The 20,744-nt window shown below is 38.7% G+C and overlaps 2 protein-coding genes across 2 annotated transcripts in view; both read right to left on the bottom strand.

Annotated features, from left to right (window-relative positions):
* The window catches only part of EPS8 (EGFR pathway substrate 8, signaling adaptor), a 128,490-nt gene extending 107,948 nt beyond the window's left edge, over positions 1-20,542 (bottom strand). Inside the window, exon 1 of the mRNA XM_040488814.1 lies at positions 20,470-20,542. The gene's annotated coding sequence lies outside the window, so the exon portion shown is untranslated. The remainder of the gene's footprint in view (positions 1-20,469) is intronic.
* The window catches only part of LOC121038411 (translation initiation factor IF-2-like), a 66,991-nt gene continuing 66,716 nt past the window's right edge, over positions 20,470-20,744 (bottom strand). The window contains exon 4 of the mRNA XM_040487871.1: positions 20,470-20,540. The gene's annotated coding sequence lies outside the window, so the exon portion shown is untranslated. The remainder of the gene's footprint in view (positions 20,541-20,744) is intronic.

Here is a 20,744-nt window from a genome sequence, read left to right as displayed (position 1 = left end):
CCATGTCAGGCTCTGCACTAACAACATGGAGCCTGCTTAGGATTCTCTCTCTTCCCCTCTCTCTCAAAATAAACAAATAAACTTTAAAAATAAATGGGTACACACACACACACACACACACACACACACACACACACACACGTGTGTGTGTGTGTGTGTGTATACACCAAATAGAAAATACAGCACTCAACTAATTTTTTAATATGAAGATAGAAAAACAAAGCATAATTATTAAGAGACGGAGGAAGAAAAAAGAGCCTATAAAGAATAGGAAACAGAAAAAACAAGTAGGTTTTACAAAACCATACAGAATTTATATGCAAAGACATGCATATTCTCTACATAGAGCACCCTGAGTTTTCATCAGGTTTCTGTAACTTAAAAAGAGAACATTGTTAGTATAGATGGATAGAAGTTTAAAAACTTACTTAGACAATAAGCAAAGCAGGAACTCAATTATATGGCAGGATCTATTGCACACCAACTTTCCCTCTCTACCACTGATGACCACTCTGCCCTTGCAACGCCCCATTGCTGGAAATCCTGACCCATCCCCCAGGCCGCCGTGAGCCCTCTCCAGCACCTGTGCAAAAAGGACAGAGTGGAAACTGTGATGTGCCACTCAGATCCCCTTTCAGGACTGAATGATTTATCCCCCTGTTGAACGGCTGCCAGCAGACAGCCTTCAGATACCAGCTCTCTTGAGAACGGCCTTGGCTGAAGATTCTTCTCCCACAAGCTCATGCTCCCTTTCCAGGGCAGCCCACATTCAAAGACAGGTGGCTGCAGGGAATATAAAGATGTGGCCCTCTCTCCCTAATGGGGGACAATGGTGGAGAGCCATCCTGGCTTCAGAACTCCCCTCTGGGTCATACCTCCATCAAGACTGCACAGTAGCCTAATTTCCCTTCTGCCCAATACTGGTATCTCCCTTCCCTTCCACAGAGGTTGATCCAAAGAGCACATTTTAAGAAACTTCTAGCACACTAATTTCCATCTGAGAGTCTGTATCCTGGGGAACCCAAGCTGCAAGAGAAGAGCATCATTAAAAAAAAAAAAAAAGGACAGGATATGGGGCAGCACTATGAAAGGAGTGATAGTGAGAAAGGGCTGCCTGGGTGGCTCAGCTGGTTAAGGGTCTGACTCTTGATTTCAGCTCAGGGCATCATCTCACTGTTCATGAGCTCAAACCCCGCATCGGGGCTTGGGATTCTCCCTCCCTCTCTCTCTCTCTGCCGCTCCACCACTGGTGCATGCTCTCTCTCAAAATAAATATTTTTTTTAAAAAAAAGGAGAAAAGAAAAATAATAAAACTTTGAAACCAATGAGGAGAACACCAGAAAGTGCTAATATCTCTTTGGTGAGGAGACCAGCAGCACAAGGGAAAGACTTTTTGAAAATGAAAATATAATCATAAAATTCCACAACACAACATTTCACATCTCAAGGGTATACCAATTCCAGTGTGTCTTTGTGAAGACAATACCTCTTAGGTCCATGGGTCTGCTAAATGCCAAAAACGTTGCTGCTTAGATATAGGCCATTTATTCTTCTAAGACAGTCACTTTCCTAACAGTAAGTTAACTGGTACATTTAATTCCCTGCTGGGGGGCAAGTTTACCAATAGAGATGTACGTGTACAATTTCCAGCTTCCTTCAACAGTCATGGGAAAATGTGCAACAACCAAATCTAACACATTGCAAATACATGTTTCTTATGGCTACTTCTGGTAAATGCCCTATCTTCTAAGGGTGAGGAAATCTACAAATCCCATGAGCCCTGTTTATATTTACCCCATGTTCCAAGTAACAGAATTCTGATACACCTTTTGGTTCTGAACCACCAGTAAAGATGCTAATGACAGTTTTATAAACGGTTAATCAGGTTCAGGCAAGTATATAACTAATCATTATTAAGAATACTAATAGGGGTGCTGGGTGGCTCAGTTGGTTAAGTGTCCGACTCTTGATTTCAGCTCAGGTCTTGATCTCAGGGTCATGAGTTCAAGCCCTGTACTGGGCTCTGAGCTGGGCATGAAGCATACTTAAAAAAAGAGAATATTAATAAAAAAACTGCATGGACTATAGCTATATTCATTCATATGCACACTAAAGGATGTCAATAACACGGGACAAATCCAAGCAAGGCTCATGGGTATTTGTTGACTGCCTCACCCTTCTAAGACAGGGCAGTGTACCAGAAGTAGCCATTAGAAATATATTTGGAACATAGATTTGGTTGCCACACGTCTTCCATAACTATTAAAGGAAGCTGGAAATTGCGCAGGCGCGCACATACACACACACACACACACACACACACACACACACACACACACACACACACACACACACACACACACACACACCCTCTCTACTGGTGTCCCTGCCCTACATTCCACACTTTGTAACCACAAATACAAAGGCAGACAAGATAAAACGTAGCAAAACGTATCAAGACCTTCAGATTCAAAATGACACGAAGTCATTAACATAAATTATCAGGACAGGCAAGCAGAACAGATCAACAATGTCACAATACATTCACCTTGAAAATATGCAGAACTTCACTCACAGTTTCTGTACACTTCAATCGCGGTTCCTCATCTGTCTTTCAGCACTTCCTCTCCCAAGAATCACAATCTGCTTTGTTTTCTGTAAACCAATCCTTCTTCTTCTAACTTTAAAACTCTTTCTCATTGGAAGTAAGAAACTAACATGTTACTAATGAGAGAATCCAAAAGAAGTTTCTAAACTCTAAATTGCACATTGCCAAATCTCAATAACATGCAAGTTAAGCTAGCTAAATTCATATGGGTAGAATGATCAACCAAATCCTTTAACAACTTATCTAGATATGAAATAGCAGTGCAATATAATTCATATTTGGGGAGAGTCATGTAAAATTATTAATATATCACAGGCATACAAAAGAGCAAATATGCATGGGATGTGAATGAGATGAAGAACCAACTTGCTCATATTAAAAAAGATTAAATGATGGGGTGCCTGGGTGGCTCAGCTGGTTGAGCATCTGACTTCGGCTCAGGTCATGATCTCACGGTTTGTGGGCTCAAGCCCCCCGTCAGGCTCTGTGCTGACAGCTCAGAGCCTGGAGCCTGCTACAGACTCTGTGTCTCCCTCTTTCTCTGCCCCTCCCCTGTTTGCACTCTGTCTCTCTCTCTCTCTCAAAAATAACTGGATATTTAAAAAATTAATAAAAAAATACTAAATTTAAAAAAAGATTAAATGAGTCACTATCATTTTGGAGATACTGTTTGGACACAGAATCTGGATTAAAGGTGAAAAACAAACAAAAAAAGATAATGGACACTTCTTAGGATGAATAAATATAAATAGCAGGACCAAACAATATTCATTCTTTACATAAGCTATTAGAAGAGTGGTACCATAATTACATTTTCAAGTCTACAGATGGTTTGAGTCTCCAATAACAGAAGTACGAATTTGAGAAAAATGAACTGCAAAATTAGGTAACAGGGTATATATAAGGGAACAAAATGGTAGTTTCACCTTAAAGTAGCAAAGTTTAGGTATATACTCAGGGAAACACCACACAAACTCATTTGATTATGGATATTGTGTGTCAATTTTCCACTTAGGAATCCCCATACAGTTCCAGGAAGTCACACCCTTATTTGACAATTACAATCAAAAAGAAAAAAAAACACAAACATTTTTTTAATGGTGAAAACAAAAAAGTGATGTCTCATTTCTATTCAAGTCCTATAATCAAAGACAAGTAGTAAAGTGTAAAGACCTCAGTACTAAGAAACTGAAGGCTTGTGTTGAAGCATCAACTCTGCCACTTAGTAGTAGCTCTATAACCTCAGGCAAGTAACTTAACCTCTCTCAGCCTCCATTTCCTCACCTGTAAAATGAGATCAGTGAGACAAATTGGTGAGCTCTTATTCAGATCTATTCTAGAACATTCTCACAGTTCAAATTTAAAAACAGAAAACCTACTTAATTAGATTTTGGCTAAATCATTGTAAATGGCAGTTTTACACTTTTCAACATAAAATGGTAAATTTTCAGAAAAATTAAATCACTGAATGAATAGTCAGGAAATCTAATGACAAATGAGGAAAAAGTATTAGTTGCTATGAGGACATTTGTCAATATACCTCACAAATTATGAAATAACACATTTCAGAGGCCCCCCAATTTCTGCTAAAAAATTCCAATTTAAATACAGACTCTTCTAAAACAAATAGGTATAAAGAATTTCTGGGAGGCAGGAAAAGTGGAAGCTTTTGACATGTAGTACCAATATTTCCCATCATTATTAAGATTTCACTCAGAACTTCCTTATTTCACCTGACTCACATGGTACTAGCCTTCATAATTGACTCAGTGAATGCATATCAGAAGAACAGATGTTCCTTGTAAAACGGCATTTTTTAAACCTATATCATCCTCCAAACCTTTGTTTTCCACAAAATGTTACTCTCAAAAAAAAAAAAAAAAAAGATAGGAGTACTTGTTTTATTAAAATCATCGGTGCTTCTGGATTCTTTAGTGTCGTTCGGAAAGAAAATGGCATTTCATATAAGCCTACTGATCCTTTCCAGAGTATTTTTACCATAACTCTGTAATACAGTCAAGAAATTATCACATTAGCCATATAATGAGACTCAACCGCTCTTGAGTATTGTAATCATGTGCTATAGCACTGGGAAGAAAGGGAGGGAGGAAGAAAGGGAGGAGGGGGAAATTAACAGATACAGAAGACAAAGGCTCATAAGGACCTATCTTATCAAAAAATAAGAATTGCCCAAGTTTAATTTCAAAGCATATACCTACTGAAATACTGCAAAGAACCATCACATATACACTTCAACAAGTTAACTGAGCAAGCAGGCTTGAAAAAGTAAATCAGGAAGCATTACAATACAGAAAGAAATGCATGTTTTCAGAGTAGCAGTTTAGAAAAAGCTGTAGAAATAGCTATTAGAATGACATAGCTTATGCCATCCTTCAAAAACAAAACCTGCAATTAAATTTGCACATCAAATGATCCTTAAAGCTCACGTGTTACCAATAAAGAGGGGCGGCAGAGGGCACTTAAATCAGACAAGCTGTGTCAGTGGCACATAGTACCGTGGTCATATAAAGAGAAGCCATTACAGCAAAGCTTCAACAGGATCTGAAGTGGAATGTCACAGTGAAACACCGATATTAAACTGCCAGAGGCTATATTCATTTCAAAAAGTGATTTAACTTCTTTGAATATCACCAGGCTAGAGTCTGCACAGGCAGAAGAATGTATAACTACATGGCCTTTGGCTGAAGTGTTAATACGTTGCAAGTTTACTGGGGTTGAGCAAAATATTAAGGATTTACTTTCAAGTTTATTTCTCGTCAATAAAGTATTGATCCTCCAAAAAACTTCTTAAGCTTTATTTAATCTGCAGTTTCAAGACCTTCCAATGACAATTCTAACACTAGTATCTAATTCCTCTGTATTTGGGAGATGGACCTATGGAAAAGAGGTTAAATAAACCTATGTCAAGAGGTGAAATGTTATGGTCCAAAGAGCCATGGGTTTGAAACCTAAAAGCTTAATTTTTTCCCCTGGCTCTATCATTTAGTATCATATGACCTTAAACAAATCATTAATGTAGGAAATAGAACATAGTTGTAAAAGACTCAGGTTCATGTGCAAAACAGGTACAAACACCAGTGCTATTATTTATAGCTGTATCACTTTGGCCAAGTTACTCCACTAAATCTGTCTGCTTGTCTATGAAATAAAAATAATAGTATCTTCTTCAGAGAGACTGAATGAAACAATGCATAAAAGAGCACAAACGTACAAAGTTTATAGAAATTTGTCACCACCTCTATCCAATTATCATCTTAGATTGTTGTATACCATAGAAATAACTAATTTTCCTATCAAATGAACTCTCATCAGAATTTTAACCGTACCAGGGTGCCTGGGTGGCTCAGTTAAGCATCCCACTTCGGCTCAGGTCATGATCTCACAGCTCGTGAGTTTGAGTCCCGCATCGGGCTCCGTGCTGACAGCTCAGAGTTACTGTTCTGCTCTGACTCTTTCTTAAAAGTGTTTACAATCATCTACTATGAGAATGCTCTATGATGGTATCACTTGAAAAACTCTGACACTATGCCACTGGAATGGGTAAGAATTTCCAGAACTGATGTAGGAGCTGATAGACTCGTAAACCTGTTAACCCAAGAGCAAGCAGAGTAAGAATTAATTATAAGGGACTGAATGGACTGATATGATGATTATAACTTCTGTTTGAAGTAGCACTTGTTCTTTAATGTTGTGTTTTTCCAATTTAAGGAAACCTTTTTCTCTTTCCTTTTGAGCTACTTATAACTCACAGCAATTTGGTAAATTATACTTTTGTAAACAGAATTGAAGCATTTCTCTTTTCTCCCCAACTCATCTCTCCAGAATTTGAGAATTCTTACTGAGTATTCGTATTTTCATGGCAATATAGTTATTTGCATAAATTCAATAAAAATCGGTCCTCCTTGTAACAGGACACAATTGTAAACATTGCTTATATTAGAAAGGCTTTGACTGGAATGACATATTTGAAAATGATGTGCACAGAATCAGATGTGACTGGACAGCTTCAAGGAACTAAGGTTAGCTTTAAGGAGCCAATGCTTATACAGCTACCCTTCTAAAAACTACCTGGTAGCTTGCTTATAGGATTTTTGCCTAACAGGTGGGTACCCTTACTTCCTAGCCGAATCCAGGAACCTCAGGATACTTGGGGGACCTCAAGAACAGAGGACTTTACTCACATTTATAAGTGTTACAGGCAAAATCTGACAGTGAGTCACTGGCTGAGTCTACAAGCTTCAAGAGCCTTTTGAAAGTCCAATCTATGATTCCTCATTAGAAGTTCCAGCAAAGCAGGGGTGCCTGAGTGGCTCAATCAGTTAAGCAACCAGACTCTTGATCTCAGCTCAAGATTCATGAGATTGAGCCCCACATCAAGCTCTGTGCTGACAGCGTAGAGCCTGCTTTGGATTCTGTCTCCCCTCTCTCTGCCCTTCCCCTGTGCATATGCGCTCTCTCTCTCTCTCTCTCTCTCCCTTTCCTCTTTCAAAATAAATAAATAAACTTAAAAAAAGTTTTGGCAAAGCAGACTTTTAAAAAGTATATATGGTCAACCACTATCCTTGCTGCACCGATATGATCAGTCCAAGTTAATGAAACTAGACTTATGTGGCAAACAGATTGGTCTTACTTAAATTATCTTTGATAGAAATGAGGGTGACTATAAAGACAAAAATTGTGTTTCAATGGAAAACTACAGCATACCCATGTGGGTGTTAAATTCTAGTCCTCTTCATTGTCTTTAAGGTTTTGTTTTCTACCTACAAAGTAGATGGGATCCTGAATTCTTCTAGTCTCCTCCAATATCTAGCTACAATTCTCCAAACTAATGTTTCCAATTTTTCTCCCACCCTTCTGACTTGGAATTACTAAAAATTAAAACTGCCTCTTTCCCAAAGCGCTCCAAGTTGAAGCTGGACAACTTGAGATCAATTTCAGAGAAGTCACCACAAAAAACTCCTATATGGACAACCCTTCCTGCCTACTGCTATGTGGGCCACTCAGAAAGTTCACCAGAACACCTGATGACATCACCAGAGACATTCAAACTGCAAACCAGGAAAACCTGCCAGGTTACTATGACCTGCCCTCACCCTATCTGAAGATGCTTTGAGTCGAACATCTATAAATATTCTTGATGACTAACTGCCCTCTGGACTCAAAAACCACGTTCATTGGTTAATGGTTTGTTCTAACCATTAACCATTAACCTTTTCTTTTTCTTTGGTATCCACAGAAATGTCCAGGACTGAGAAACTGGTTCAACAGATAATCTACTAAATCAGTTTCTAGACCTTGGAAGTTCTTGGGGGAAGTTTCAGATAGGGGAACAAATGACATGTTTTAGGACAAGCTAACCCTAAAATATGGAACCTTGGCATATTGGATATTTTAGGGTAAAGGAGTTTGAGAAAATGGAAGAAGAAGGAAGATCACTCTGACCTTCCCTGGCCCTTCTCTCCTGAAATAGGTCATAAAACCCTAGTGTGAGAGATGCCCTCCATTCACCAGGAAGAAAGGAGCATCCTTATCTCTGAAGACAAAGGGACACTGAGAAGAATCAGAACAAACAGGCTTTGCTAAATCTCCTCCAGTTTACTATATTTATCCCATACTCTTTATTCTATCATATTCCTCCATAACTGATCAGTTTTCATCTAACCTAGATAAAAATACTCAGGCCTCCTTTTTCCTTTCTTTATGAAGGCTCCTATCTCATGAAAACCTTCTATTAAATAAATCTGTATTCTTTTCTCCTATTAATCCTTCTCTGTCAGTTTAATTTACAGATCCAGAGACCCTAAGAGAGCTGAGGAAAACTTTTTCCTCCCCTACACTCCACAGATGCTATACTTACACTCTCACCAAAACTGTATGTATATCACTTGTAAAAATCTATCCCAATTTGAAGGAGAAAAAACTTTTTATGCCATTCTTAGTTTAGCAGTGATCTTTCACTAAAACCTTAACCTCAAATTTTTCTTGCTGATTTTTCACTTTTTCTTTTAGATCAATAGGATTCATTCTGTTAGCTATCAGCATGGATTTTTTTTTATTATGTATGTACAAGACACAAACATGCATAACATTTTTCCTCTAGACCAAAAGAAACATACACCTTGCATTGAGGTTCTCAGTGTCAAGTTCTAACTTAGAAAACTATAATGTAGACCTATTCTACATCTATTAAAAAAAGAAAAGATAGTAGGTTAGGTCTTTTGGTACTCTCAACAATGGCAGTCAAAGAAAGACAGATGTATGTTTTCACTCATATGTGGGACTTGAGACAACTTAATGGAGGACCATGGGGGAAGGGAAGGGGAAAAAGTAGTTTCAGAGAGGGAGGCAAACCATAAGAGACTCTTGAATGCAAAGACTCTTGAATGCAAACTAAGGGTTTATGGGGCAGGAGCAGAGGAGAGGCGAAATGGATGATGGGCATCGAAAAGGACACGTGTTGGGATGAGTACCGGGTGTTGTATGTAAGTGATAAATCATGGGATCTACCAGCAAAACCAAGAGCACACTGTACAAACCATATGTTAGCTAGCTTGACAATAAATTATTCATATATATATATATATGAAGAATATCAGACATGATTCCCTAAATTAACAACCACATCTGTGTATCTTTTTATAAATCTGATACATGTGGTAAAACTTTCTATATACCTGCCTAGATTATTCTAATTACATTTAATCCAAAACCAAAAGTGCCTGTTGACCAACTCCCAAGTTAAAATCATTTTATACTGCAGGGGCATCTCTGTGGTTCAGCTGGTTAAGGGTCCAATTCTTGATTTCAGCTCAGGTCAGGATCTCAAGGTAATGAGACTGAGCCCTGTGTTGGACTACAGGCTGGGTATGGAGCACGCTTAAGATTGCCTCTCTCCCCCAGGCACCTGGGTGGCTCAGTTGGTTAGGCATCCAAATTTGGCTGAGGTAATGATCTCACAGTTTGAGTTCCAGCTCTGCATGGTGCTTGGTCCTTGCTGACAGTGCGGAGCCTGCTTGGGATTCTGTCTCTCTCTCTCTGCCCCCCTTGCTCTCTGCCTCTCCCCCACTCACTCGTGACCTCTCTTCTCAGAATAAACTTAAAAAAAAAAAAAAGATTCTCTCTCTCCTTCTTCCTCTGCTCCTCTCCAACATGCACACACACTCTCTCTCTCAAAAAAAAAAGATCATTTTATACGGCAGAAGAAAAAACTTACACATTAACTTAGTGCTAACTCTTAACCTCTTCCATCTCCAAGAGGCCACAACTTAATTTTTACTGCAAACACAGAATTCAATTTTAAGGTAACCAATATGTTGACTGTGCTAGTATTAAAGCATTATTTCATTTCTGTAAGGATGCCTGTTGTCATTCTTTCTTAACTTCCTACTGACTTTGAATATTACAGTACTCATTAACAGAAAAGGTGTATGGCTTCATAATAAGGAATCAAAATATCACCCAAGGGTCAGTCAGTCCCTCTCTAATGCTCATGAACTTTCAGAACTTGGTGTCAAAATATAATCCTTATCCAAGACTCCTGGGATAAATCGGGCACTTCACATGTATGGTATTGTCTCAAATACCACCAAAAAGTCTCCATCAATTGACTTCGACGTTAGAGAAGGACTCAGATGCTAACAAGGCAGATTTTCTGACTGTCAATAAGTTTTGGCAAAAGCTTTCTATACCTTTAAATACAGAAATTAATTCAAATTAGCAATAATTCTACTTTAAAATTTGGCTGCTATAGCATAATAAGTACATGTTGAATAGGGGGTTACATGGCTCTTTAGATTTTTACATGCATCTTGTAGAAAGACACATACATATGCATAACTCCCACACAAAATTTTCCTGGCTGGTCTTGCTCCATTTTGCAAGGGGGCTTGTTTACAGACAAGCCAGTATCTCCAAGGAACAGATACTGCTTTATTGTTAAAACCTATCAGTCTTCAAGGTTTCCCCCCTCCCAAACTAAAATACCATAAGATGCATTAGAATAATGAGTCTCATATCATTTTGATTCATTTAACAATGAAATAAAATTCAATGTCAAAACAAAAGATCACATAGGCATCCTGTTAGGGAACATAAAAAACATCTACTTTGTTTACTTCGAGGCGAATACTCTTCTGCATTCTATTAGGATACCACTAGCCCAGGGATCCACGCCAATAAATCAGGATAAACCAGCAGATCTTATACTTACCTGCTAGATCTCCAAACCAAGTTCCTTCACAGGGACTTCCATTAATTACAGCAGCAACATGCTTTATCTCTACCACTAGCTTTGCAAAGACTGAAATCACTCTCAGAGGATGTGTGGGCACACACAGTATATAGTTTACATAGCACTTTCACTTACGTTATTAATTCTTTGACTTTTGTCACCTTATCAAAAATTATACAATGGGGTTACACTAGCAACTCTTAGTCACACAGTTCCTTACCCACTACTCGGTACTGACCTTGGACTTCAGACCTGTAGAAATCTCATTACAACAGCCCTGATTCACCAACAAAGAACTGAGAGATGAATGAAGAAAAAAAAAATACAAATGAGGGGGGAAATATGAATTTTAAAAATTCATTGGGGCGCCTGGGTGGCGCAGTCGGTTAAGCGTCCGACTTCAGCCAGGTCACGATCTCGCGGTCCGTGAGTTCGAGCCCCGCGTCAGGCTCTGGGCTGATGGCTCAGAGCCTGGAGCCTGTTTCCGATTCTGTGTCTCCCTCTCTCTCTGCCCCTCCCCCGTTCATGCTCTGTCTCTCTCTGTCCCAAAAATAAATAAATGTTGAAAAAAAAAATTTAAAAATTCATAAGCTCTGTCAATAAACAGTGTCTTAAACATTTGTTGAAATTTGTCTCAGGTGAGTACTGAAGGGGAAGGAGAACTTTTCCTTTGTCCCTTTCCAGGTTCTCCGGCTGGTCTAACAACAAATTGACATAAACCGGATGAACAGGAGAATAACAAAATTAATTCATACATATGGGAGCTCAAAGAAACATGAATTTCAAAGAAATCACCAAAACAAGGAGCTTTTACATCGTTTAGACAAAGAAAAAGTACATTCGTGAGGAAATGACAAGACAAAGGGGTTTGTGCTGGTGGTAGGAAATTAGTAAGGAAGCAGTAACAAGGTTTGTTTATACAAGCTTCTCAGACTTGAATTCCCTCTCTTTGGTAAATAAGGATGCTTTTTACCCTCCAGGTGCAGGGAGGGTACCCTTCACACGGAGAATTTAATTCCTGCTTTCAGAGGGAGAGAAGAAGGTCAGTGTCCTTCTGGCACAGGCTGTTTCTTAAGTGACTTTAATCCACGATAATCGTTATGCCAAAGTGGTATATTCTGGGGCAGCCTGTCCTGAACCCATCAGTGTGCTGACTTGCTCATAGAAAATGTAGAATTCTCCCTTTAGGTTGTATTAGAGATATAAACACACACTCTAAATACAGACTGCCCTTCAGGTTAATCTGTATTACAGAAGTACATATACACGCTAAAAGCATACAAGTAGCACAGGTATATGCATAAACATTGAACACCACATAAATCTAATGAAATCACACTTAGGTATAAATAAAAGATCAGAAGACTTTAATAGGATGACCAGGGAGGAGTCAGTCAGTTTACATAAAAACTGAATAAATAAAAGGTTTCAGGAAGCAAATTGCCACTTCTTTTCCAATCAGGTGAGAAAGCCTTCGTGGGGAGTTTAATATCTAAAGATAATTTCCCAAAAAAACTGAAGAGCCTGATAAAGCAAGGAGGATTGTTTTCTTTCACATGACAGACAAGTTGAAAAGAATACAAACAGAAAAACATCAAGAAAGAAGAGGGTTCATTACTGTCAAGGATGGCAGAGTGGTGGGTTTTGGGGAGAGGGCTGCGAATTTCATATTCACCTATGGGACAGTCCCTGTGGCTAGCAGGAAAAAACATCTTACAAACAAATCACCTGGAAAAGGCAGCACTGGCTTCGAATTCAAATATGTGCCAAAGTCAGGAAAAGAACTAGAACAAAAGTTCTACAGTAATACGTGCCAGGTGGATTTATGAAAAACAGTCAAGAGGGAAGTGCCAGGTTTTGTCAAAAGCCTGTTTGTCTATACAGTGACAGCAAGGAGTGAAGAAAAATACATATATATGTATATATATGCATACACACATACAGGATGTTTTCGTGCTGGACACATTAGTGATACAGTAGGCATTCCTCAAAACAGTTAAATAGCAATAAGAGGCAGGTTTTGAAGTGACAGTGTATAGCTTTCTCCTTTAATTTATTTGATGCAAGTTGGTGATTAATTATCCTGCCTCTCCTTGCCTCCTGAAAGAAGGAATAAATAAATACTTACAGTAACACTATTATGTAGTGTGTACTATATTAGGTATCGATGAAATTATATAGTCATCCTAGAAGCAGAAATGATTGGAATTTTAATTATTTATTTTTAATTTTTTTAATGTTTATTTTTGAGAGAGAGAGAGAGCACGCGCCAATAGGGGACGGGCCGACAGGGAGGGAGACACAGAATCTGAAGCAGGGTCCAGGCGCCAAGCTGTCAGCACAGAGCCCAACATGGGGCTCCAACTCACAAACCATGAGATCGTGACCTGAGCCAAAGTTGGATGTTTAACTGACTGAGCCACCCAGGCACCCCTATAATTTTATTAATGATGTAGAGATAAAAGAGAAAAATCTCTTCAACTGCAACTAATTAAATGGAAAATCATTTTGATTACTGAGTCATGAGTTAAAGAGGACGTATCATAACCAGAACTGAACTAATTTAAACTTTGTTGCATATGTGACTCCTCAGATTTAAATTATTAAATAGATGAGACTGTAATTCAGTATGTGGTATTTTTTCAGGCTTTGAAATTTACTAGCTCTCTTAAATCCTCATTCCACTCAGGAAATCTTATTAATTTGTGTAAAGTTGAGTTATACACAAGTAACTACAGTTTTACTGTTTAAATCTCACAAGGCCTGTGGCATCTGGGGTTCTCATTGTTTTCCCAGCTGATTTAACTTCTAAAGATCTCGGGCTGTACAGAACTGGGTTCGCTACAGGAGCACTGACCCCAAGCAGGAAACTCTCATCATATCCAGTTCGGCCATTAGGCAAAATAGAGCGTGCATGGGTGTATGTGTGTGTCTATCTCCAAATCAACAAATCATTACCCCCAATTCATTGTTTTGCTTGTATTCGCCCCTCCTCATTCTTGTGTTATATTGTAAACCTAATTGAAATACCTTAATTAATGTTTGTAGAAACCTACAGGTTTAAGACAGCTGATCCACTACCACAGTTTATGTACATATAGTAAAGCAAAGTATATGAAATGATGACTCAGTAAAATTAAGCAAAAGTAAGAATTAAGAAAATTCAAAATGAATAAACCTTGTTTCTTTTATCATGATGTTTTTGTCCATTTTCTTCTCTCTCCCCCATTATGCTTCAACAAATGAAGAAAAGTTCACAACTACAGCACAGGATAACAAATCCCCACCCGTTCTGATTGCAATGGACAAGTTTAAAACCGAAATGAGGAAACCCCTGCTGGCTAGCATGAAAGGAAATAATCAACAGATTAAAAGCATTGATGTGGCTAATTCTACTAAATCACTAGTTTTGCATTCTAACTACTTGCTTTCTTTAGTGTGGCCAACTGGTCATAAGAAAACACAGGTGACTTAACCTGGAAGAACCATGCCAACTATAAAACTAAGCAGACTATTCATTCCCATGGTAATAACTCTTAAAACAGACACAGAAGCCAATTCAGAGATTCCATTTTCAAACCAGGCAGCGATTTGGGGGTATATGCATGTATATAATTTAATCAGTGTCCTGTACCAAACTAATAACAGTCCAAGAGATGAAGCTTACAGAAACTACAGCAGTGGCCCTTTTAATATTGACTCCTGATGCATGGTAAGGTAATCTGCTCCTCAGGCAAAGAACCACAGAGGATGTTACAAAAGCACCACGACAATAATCAGGAACATCCTCCCAGGTGCTGAGTCATTAATTGAATTTCAAAGGTCAGGCATGTCTCTTCAGGGCACCATATCTACTTTAGGAAAGCACATACCTTTTTGGGTGAAAATTTAAGTCTGATAGTTCTGCTTTACACGTTGAACACAAAAGAACATTACAAATCTAAGACTTTATACTTTCGTTACTGTTTCTTGTACTTAGTTCCTTTAACTGTTTCCCCAAGCTCTGCTTTTGAGCCCTTTGCTTTGCAGGTGGCTCTTCTAAGGGAACGCTGGTTTGTCCACATATACAGATTTATTAGAGTCCTCTTGCCCCAGATCTACAGGGCCTCTTACCAAACATAAAATGGGCCCCAGACTTACAGATCTGACGTAGACCTGGAGAGGTGCCACCCAGATATCCCTTCAAGGAATGATTCCTTGTTCCAGCTGCTGGCTGTACAGTCAGCAGACAGCCTTGAGCAATCAGCCCTTTGAGGGATTGCCTCAGGGGCAGTAAGCTACCAAGTCCAAGGTCATGCCCTTCCCAGGGAGGCCCACGATCAATGAGTGATCAAGGTGGGGGTACAGACATTTGGCCATTTCAGCCCAACGCAGGACAACTTTTAGGCCATTTTTGCTCCAAAACTCATGGTGATGTCAGCAGTCTGCAATTGGTCCTGCAATGTAACCTGACTCCCCGCCCCACTGCCTAATCATGCCATATCTAAGATTTTAAGTAAGCTTTACTGAAAATAGTCATTTCAGAGATACTATTTCCAGAAACAGTTAAAGCACAATATATTTTGATATCAAACTTTGGGAGCAAAATATTTAAGCCAGTAAAAATATGCTAAAAAACACAAAAACATAAAAAGACAAGCCACAGACTAGAATGTTTACAAATCATATTTCTTTTAACATTTCTTTCAAGGCAAGTGTACTGGTGACAAATTCCCAGTGCAGTGTTGTCCTTGTTTTGTCTCAGAAGGTCTTTATGTCTCCATTTTTGAAGGATAATTTTCCTGGATACAGAATTCTAGACTGGTGGTTTGGATTTGGTTTTCCTATAACGCTTTTGTTTTGTTTTTAAAGTAGCCTTCATGCCCAGCATGGAGTGCAATGCGGGGCTTGAACTCACAACCCTGAGATCAAGACCTGAGCTGCGATCGAGTTAGATGCATCACCGACTGGGCCAACCACGCACTCCATGGTTTTCCCATAACTTTAAGTATTTCACTTTATATTCTTTTCTTGCTTACATGGTTTTTGAGGAGAAGACCAGTGTGATTCCTCTAAAGGTGAGCTACATCATGTTAGCCACTATTAAGAATAAAAGCACAGAGGTGCCTGAGTGGCTCAGTTGGTTAAACATCCAACTTCAGCTCAGGTCATGATCTCCTGGTTCATGGGTTCAAGGCCTGCATTGGGCTCTGGGCTAATGGCACAGAGCCTGCTTCAGATCCTCTGTCTGCCTCTCTCTCTGCCTCTCTCACTCTCTCAAAAATAAAAAAAAAATAAAAAGAATAACAGCACAGCCTTTCCCTTTAGCATTTGATTCCATATTGCCAGTTTAATTTAATCAGTGCACATTCCAAACACTGAGCTAGGTACTTGGAGATGATCAAAAAAATAGAGATTCAATAGGATACACTGGAACTAGGTTGTTCATGTCTACAGGGAGCCTAGAAACTCGGGGACTTTAAGACAGAACATTCTATTTTGTAAAGGAAACTATGAAGTTTTTGAGGGCAGAGACTTTATCTTCATTGTGGCCTAGTACTACTCAACCTTCTTTACATTTGCTTCCTGGTTTACTAAGGAGAATTATAAACTTGATAACACTATAAATCTGTATCAGTCTTAGTTGGTCTCTGACTGTGGTGGACTCCACACCATATTCCCCATAGTGACCACATTCTCAAGTTATAATAGAGCACGCTCCTCCTTGCCTTCACCCCTCCTCAGAAAATAACTACGTTTCCCATATAACGACAAAAATACAGACAAACAGTATCACCTCCCTTATCTCCATGTAAATAAGAGAGTCTTTTTTTAAGAAAATCTTTAATTGCACAAAAGGTCTATTAGACGTTAAGTATTGCTTCAAAAATGGATTCACAAATGACAAGTTTACATAGGACATTTAAATATTCCATTTACTCATTTCAGAAATGCATCTCAGGCAGAAAGTTCAGTCAACAATATATCTTATGGTATCTTAAAAGCCTGTCTTTATATCATCTGGAAATAAATCCTTTTCGGATAGAATAATCTTGTTACCCCAATTTTTTGTTGATTTAATCAAATCCCCTGCACAGAATCTTTGTCATCTTGGAAATATTCATTTCCTTTTCAAAAGAGTTTTAAGAGTTAAATTCAGAATATAAAACTTTAAAACAAACTTTTCACCATTTTAAATGTTTCACACACTCAGGTCTTTCTCACCTCATGCAAACCTCACACCAAAGATTCAAAGAGCTAGGGTATTTTCCAAATAGAAACATCTTTTTTTCTGGTATTCTTGCATAAAAAGATTTCACTGCATTTTATGTATCAGTAATTTCAATCATCCCCAAACTGATAGCAAGAAGCCACCTGATGTGCTGTTATCTAATCCCGACATCTTGTATGCTCACACTCTAAAATGAAAGAAAATAAGGTGTGCCTGTATGCAGGCAAAAGAAAGCTGAATGATTAATTGCTATATATGTCTGTTCTTTAAAATCTGATTTTGTAGCTGAATTTTTTCATCATATCAAAAAAAAACAGAAACACATACTGAAAAAGGTAAAATTTTTAAGTGGTTAATACTTTTAGTGTATTGTTTCTGCAAAGGTAAACAGTTTAAATAACTGCTTACTTCCAAGGGCTAAGTCTGAAGTGAAACTGTGTATTTCCTAAAACTCTAGTGCTATTCTCAGAAACAGCTCATTAGCTACCAATTAACCCATTTCTGTAAGTCTTTAGTAATCTTACACATGCTGATCTACCTCTAGGCTTGGACCTTCTCATGGTAACGAAGACGAAGGGTGTATCAAAGAATCTGTATCTACACACAATTTCAACAGCAGACTTTTATCAATACTGCATTGTGCCTGGAGCTCACTGGTACAAAACTCCTTTTGGGCTTCATCTCACAACCATGACAATGATGATAAATTGCAGGAAGAGGATGAATCAGCAATGACAATAACTACCTAAGTACAAATTTGTGCTCCATACTGTATTGGGCACTTTCTGTATGCTATCTCAACTCAATCCTTACAATTCTATGATGTCAGTAACACTATACCTACTTTACAACTATAAAATTTGAGGTTCAAGAGACTACATGTCCTAAATTTTACAAGTGTTGGATGGTGAAAGCTGTGAACAGGCTTTCTTCCTACAGCCTACACACACTATCTAGATAAAAAGGCAATTGGTAAAACCCCTCTACAATTATGTTTCTTTAGACTGGTCAACTACTTTTTTGGGGGAAACCAAAGAAATGACTTTTAGGTGGAACTAAATAAGCCAGTTGTTTAGTAAGTCACAAACAACATTTCTTAAAAATACAAAAGAATATAACTGGCAATTGTATTAAGAGAACACAAAAGTAGTTGCTAGATGACTCAGCCAAGCAATAAATTAGAGGTTAGAGCAAGAGAATTAAAACTGTTGAAACCGGATTGAAGATTAAAAGACAGGTGGCTGATGGCTGTGAGGGACCTTGAACACCGCCCCCGCAGTCACTCAACAAGGAACTGAGTAAGTACATTGTATGAGAAAAATTTAACATTTTCTTCTGGACTAAGACACAGAGAGAGTCAGCAACTGCAATGTTAGACAAAAGATAACCAAATCATCTAGCTACAGCAACAGCCACTGCACTAGAATCCATAATATCTGAAGACAGAGTGCAGGAAGACGGTTAATTTTACTACCATCTGACCGGTATTTCTCTCCCAAGATATAAGGAAATACTCTTAAAACATAGTTACTAGGAAGAAATATCGTAACCACAATTGCTAAATAGTATCCTGGCACCTTTAAAAAGCTTCAGGATACAATTTGGGACACCCAGAATAAAAGGTTATGTGCAAATCCTAAGCCCAAAAAGAGATAAAGACATGACCTGTGCCGGGTGAGTTGAAGAAAAACAAGAGAAATAAAGGAAGTTAAGAAGACAAACAAAACAAACAAATTTATGAAGCTAAAAGAAACACCCACTCAGTATTACTCAAGCAAGCCTCAGATCACCTACACCAGGGTATCCAGATGAATGGCTAAAACCCCAAGGAAGAGAAAAATCGGAACTAGATTTTTTTCCCCCACATCAAGAATGTAAAATACAGAATATAAAAATATTGAAAATAATGTGTACAGGTTTTTAATAGAAAATGCATTTAAATATTGAGATATAATTTGCATACCATAAAACTCACCCTTTAAAAAAAATTTTTTTTTTTTTTAATTTTTATTTTTGGGACAGAGAGAGACAGAGCATGAACGGGGGAGGGGCAGAGAGAGAGGGAGACACAGAATCGGAAACAGGCTCCAGGCTCTGAGCCATCAGCCCAGAGCCTGACGCGGGGCTCGAACTCACGGACCGCGAGATCGTGACCTGGCTGAAGTCGGACGCTTAATCGACTGTGCCACCCAGGCGCCCCAAAAAAAAATTTTTTTTTAACGTTTATTTATTTTTGAGACAGAGAGAGACAGCATGAACGGGGGAGGGTCAGGGAGAGAGGGAGACACAGAATCTGAAACAGGTTCCAGGCTCTGAGCCATCAGCACAGAGCCTGACGCTGGGCTTGAACTCACGAACCTTGAGATCATGACCTGAGCCACCCAGGCGCCCCAAAACTCACCCTTTTAAAGTGAACAATTCAGTACATCTGAACTATTATTAATAATACTTTGTTTCACACACAAACACACAAAGAAAATGCATTTAGTAATCCACAGATTAACAATTCCTTCAAAAACATCCCAGTAAATAAAGAAATTTTTAATTCTAAAAATGCCAGTACTTTCAAAGCCACCCAAGTGGTTTTGTTTTCCTCTGCTGCTTCTTCCTCCTCTTACTTTCCCCTCTTCTTTTTGTGCTTGCCAGTTTTCTCAGAAATAATATAGAAGACAGCACGGTCTTCCTATCGTTCTGCTGCTAGTAGGCTACAGTAACATGCAAAAATTTCATACTCAAAAAGATTCTATGCATATAACTGTTAAGACCCATTGAACTTACTGACAGTTGACAGTTTTAATACCTCTACCTAACATTTTTCTTAATGAAACACTTACATATCCATGATCTCAATTTATTTTCAAAACATGTAATCTGGAAGGTAAGCCGAGTCAACAGTCCCACCATCCTTCTTTTAAAAACAGGCAAACTGGGGCGCTTGGGTGGCGCAGTCGGTTGAGCGTCCGACTTCAGCCAGGTCACGATCTCGCGGTCCGTGAGTTCGAGCCCCGCGTCGGGCTCTGGGCTGATGGCTCAGAGCCTGAGCCTGTTTCTGATTCTGTGGCTCCCTCTCTCTCTGCCCCTCCCCCGTTCATGCTCTGTCTCTCTCTGTCCCAAAAAAATGAATAAACGTTAAAAAAAAAATTAAAAAAAAAAAACAAAAAAAAACCAGGCAAACTGACACAAAGAAGTCAAGTAAGCAGGGCACCACACCAAGGGCCCCTGCAGCAGGACTGGGCACGAAGGCAGGGGCAAGCCCTAGATGCAGCCCGGGACTCTCAGGCTCACGCTCAGCACTTCATGTGTAACTATAGTGTTTCTCAGAGCACATGCAAATGTCAAAATTTCCTGAGAAACAGCCGACAGCTTGAAATACACTCATCTCTCTACAAGTGGACTCACCTCAAAAATGAAAATATGCTCCAATTCTCATTTTTCCACTTCAGTCCAACGAGAGCTGTGTTAAAGATGACCTGTACATAGAAATAAGTGAATACATATTAAATTCCACTTTGAAGCACAGTATGAAAGCAGCAGTCGTTTTTGCGTAAAACAGGTATGTTCTCTTTTAAATTTTTTGTTCTCTTTATGTAGTGAAAAATTATATGGATGGAAAAGATAAAAAAGAAAGAAATAATAAGGGATCAAATATTGGGATGGGCATATTAACACGCCCT

Source organism: Herpailurus yagouaroundi, unplaced genomic scaffold (genome assembly GCF_014898765.1).
Source record: "Herpailurus yagouaroundi ecotype Mexico unplaced genomic scaffold, PumYag 166, whole genome shotgun sequence".
Taxonomy (NCBI): domain Eukaryota; kingdom Metazoa; phylum Chordata; class Mammalia; order Carnivora; family Felidae; genus Herpailurus; species Herpailurus yagouaroundi.
The sequence above is the reverse complement of the archived record's forward strand: the minus strand, read 5'-3'. Positions and strand labels throughout refer to the sequence as shown.